The sequence below is a fragment of the Colobus angolensis genome, unplaced genomic scaffold (genome assembly GCF_000951035.1).
Source record: "Colobus angolensis palliatus isolate OR3802 unplaced genomic scaffold, Cang.pa_1.0 Scaffold200, whole genome shotgun sequence".
Classification (NCBI taxonomy): domain Eukaryota; kingdom Metazoa; phylum Chordata; class Mammalia; order Primates; family Cercopithecidae; genus Colobus; species Colobus angolensis.
Window position 1 is genome coordinate 3,747,466 of NW_012115156.1, and position 4,288 is coordinate 3,751,753.

The following is a 4,288-nucleotide window of genomic DNA, read 5'->3' on the forward strand; positions in this document are numbered from 1 at the left end:
AGGCCATCTGCTCTAGAATTCCCTCCTGTTTGGGAGAAGTCAGTCTTTTGTTCTACTCTAGTCTTCACTGCTTGGATAAGGCCCACCCACATTATGGAAGGCCATCTGCTTCACTCAAAGTCCCACTAATTTAAATGTTGGTCTTACTCAAAAGCACCCTCACAGAAACATCCAGAGTAGTGTTTGACCAAATATATGGGCATGGTGGCCCAGCCAAATTGACACATAAAATTAATCATTCCAACCTCAGACAGGATATTCTATGTACAATACAGGGTATAATCACAATACAGGGTATAATTACAGTTAAAAGGAAAAATACTATATTTTCTAGTAGCATTAAATTTATATTCTATGTGTACTTTATTATAATAAAATTGTGGCTGTTTTTCCAATGAATCTTTAAAACAGAAGTTGCTTCCTTCACACCCTTAAGAAGTATGGCAGGCAGACAGCAGGCAGAATGGTCTCCCTTTCGGGTAATATTTCTGAAGGAGGCTCCATTCCACCTCCTCAAAAGCTAGATGTGACATGTTTACCTTCAACATTCGAATTCAGCTTTGAGAATTGTATCAAACATCTTGAGATAATTTGTCTTACATAACCAAGCTTGGAAACCACCAATACACTGAAAAAATCACACAGCCTCTTCCTGTCAAAAACCAATAGAGATTTTGCTCTGTTGAGTTACATATAAAAGAAGGAGAAAATGACCCAGAGCCAGGAAACACAGAATTATTTTTAAACCTATTGATCAACCTTCCCCACAAACCTCTAAACTCATTCATTTAGAGTCCATCTGCTTAACTGATCTTTACAGGGCCTATTGAGAGATGAGTAATAACAGTAACTAGGAAAAAACTCACTTTGAAGTTCACCCGCCCTCACCCAGGAGCTCACAGTGCTTCAGAGGCTCCGGGGTGCAGGCTCTAAGAGCAGCTGCAAAGCCCTCTGGGAGTAGGGAGCAGGGCAGAGATAAAGGCAAAATTAACCTTCTAGCAATTTCCCACTTTGAGGACTTAAGTCAGCATTTAATCTCGTTGGGATGTGATTTTTCCTGTTGGCTTTTTAAAATTAAATTTGTCAAACACAATTCACCTAATCTTATATTTAGTATTCTTATTAGGGTATTACCATGTAAAATATATTATCATTACAGGACTATCACAAAGGCTAAAGCTCAGAAAAATAGAGCAATTATCATCACTCATAGATCCATGGAGAGCAGTATGGCATAATGGAGAAAGAAGTATAATAAATTTGATTTCAAAAACCATATCCACCTTCTTTGCAGTCGGGCATTTCTTACGGCTTCTGCCCCAATCTCACTGGCCTTTCACCCATCTCTCTGGGGAAGGAGAAGAGTTATACAGGGTGAACCTTATCCCCTCTCTGCATCCGGAAGACTGACTCAGCAGGTGCACATGAGGCCCAACAGAGAACAGCATCCCAAGTATTTTACTCATCAAGAACTTTGTGATATTATATGTATCATGCTGATATGTTGTATTTAAAAATTAACCTGATATAGTCTTATCCTCAGTATTGCATCTTATTCTTCCAATAAATAACAAGCCTTTTTTCTCCAGATCTCTTTCTTATGCTTCCTTTGTTTCCTTGATAATGATTTCCACAAAGCTGAGCACATAGAAGGACCAAATGAATATGTAATAATCTACTTTTTTTTTTTTTTTAATTTCTGGGGTAGGCAGATTGAAGTGAAACAGGAAAAGGTGGATGTTTAATTCAATGTGTTATTATGGGTTGTGTTTGGTTGATTGGTTTGGGGTTTTTTTGGAATTGTTTTTAGAGGTAGGGGTCTCACTCTGTCACCCAGGCTGGAGTGCAGTAGCACTGTCACAGCTCACTGCAGCTTGACCTCCTGAGCTCAAGCAATCCTTTCACCCCAGCCTCCTAAGTAGCTGGGACTACAGGTACAAGACACCATGCCTAATTTTTTATTTTTTATGTTTAGTAGAGACAAGGTCTTGCTATGCTGCCCAGGCTGGTTTCAAGCTCCTGGGTTCAAGTGATCCTCCTGCCTCAGCCTCCCAAGATGTTGGGTGGTTTACTGAAGTGGAAAAAACAATGAAGCATACTGCCTGTTTTTTATTGAATATTTCACTGTGGATCTCAGCCATCATAATAGTCCAGGGTTGCGAAAACAAGACCCACTCCACAGGTCAGGGAAAAAAGGGTGGCAACTGAGAATTTCACAGGTATGGCTACAGGTTTAAGATACGCTCCACATCCCCTTTCTCTTTCTGTGCGCTTCCCTGGAGCGCTCTAACTAGCCCATGACCCATCTCTCCCACTATGAACCTCAAAGCCTTCTACCCCCAGTCCCAGGCCATAGCCAAGTGAATAGGGAAGATACTTGATTTAAACCTGGCAATCAGACTTGAAACTGGGATGGTCTCTCTGTGTGGCTGCAGCAGTAATTAACTCTGGGACCAACATTCCACAATGCAGCAGATATTCTACCAGGTGTATTGGTGACCAAAGAAAGCTGGTCCCAAAGAGAATGAAGCTATTGGGCAGAAAGGAGAAAAGGAGAGAGATGGTGAAAATCCCAGTGTCTAGGCTGAGCTCCTTTCTGAGGTCTGCCTACCTTCCTGCCTTTGGGCCTATGATTCATTTGTGCATTCTTACAAATAAGTTATTTTTTGTTCAGCCAGTGTGAATTGATTTCCGTTTATTACAACCAAGAGTCCAAGTTCATACAATGGGGATCTATCTATTCTGGAAGGCAAAGGGGAAAAGAAGAAGAAAACATAACCTGGTGCCTTTTTAGACAGATAAATTTATAATAAAAATTAATTCTTTTCAGTGGAGGCTCTTGAGCCAACTCAGGTATCTGGTATTTCAGTTAACCACATACACAACCCATCATTATCATCTTTCTGGCTTCTTAAAGCTGAAATACAGTAACCCTGAAGGGTGAATAAATTCTATACAGCATGTTCTTTTTCCTTTAGCCTAGTAGATGCACAGTTGCCTTCTGAGACTGCGCTATTTTTTATAGGCCATAAAAGAATATTCATTACTGTTGGTGGGATCACATATATTCTTGGGGGAAGCCACCCATCATGAATATGTAAGATGAAACAAGCATAGAAAAGGTCACCCTCCCATGCTTGCCTACTTTTAAACTTTATTTTTATTCTCCCTATCTCTGTTACTCTTCTCATACATGCCGACAATTCTTATTAGTCCATCATCTATTTCTATACCTTTAACAAATGGTTCATTTCCATGTTTCTACCATCATCATGGTTCTTCCTTACTGTTCCCACAGTATATATGCTTCTATGATATTGTATTCTAAAACACACAAGTTAGTATGTATTTTTAGTTCTCTTATCTCTCCCACCAGGCTAGAAGCTACTTACTGGAAAAGACTGTGCCTTAATTGCTATAATCTTACTATCTCATACATTGACTAGAAACAAATTTTTGATGAATGGACAAGTGTATGAGTAAGTGAATGAATAAATGGCTTTGCTCCATCTAACATTTCTGATAGTTCAGTACTATATTTTAAATGTGTTCTCCGTTTCTTTTTATCAGAATAAATGACTAGCATGCTCTCTGAGCTTCTATAATTATATCCTTTTTCATTTAACATCCTATACTTATCAAGTTTTCTTAAGAGAGTATGATGATTTTTTGATGTGTCAATCTGGCCAGGCTATAGTCCCAGTCATTCAATTAAACATTAATCTAGTTGTTGCTGTGAAGGTATTTTGTAGTTGCGATTAAAGGCCATAATCAGTTGACTTTAACAGAGATTTTCCCAGATGATCTGGGTGGGACTGATTCAATCTTCTGAAAGTCGTTAAGAGCAGGACTGAGAAAAAGGAGAGATTCCCACTGTGGGTAGCAGCTTCAGCCCAAGCATGAGAGTTCTAGCTTTCCTTCTGGACAGCCTGACCTATGGATTTCAGAATTGACTACCCAGACCCATGACTGTATAATGAATGGAGCACAGCAGCCAATACAAGGCTTGATTCCATGGATAGCCAACTGTTAATCTGTGTATCAGTCAGGGTTCACCCAAAGAAAGCAGAACCAGTAGGAGACACAGATTAAGAGATTTATTGCAAGAAGGCTAGAACACTCAGTTGTTGCTGTAGCTGAACTTTCAAGGGGTATTTTATTCACTTTACATTTCACATCTATTATCATTTTTGTGGCACATAACTATTGTTAATGCCATTTACCGGCTTTCTCATTTTATATCCATCTTGTAAACTTGATTTGAATGTTGTGCTTCAATCTCATCCTC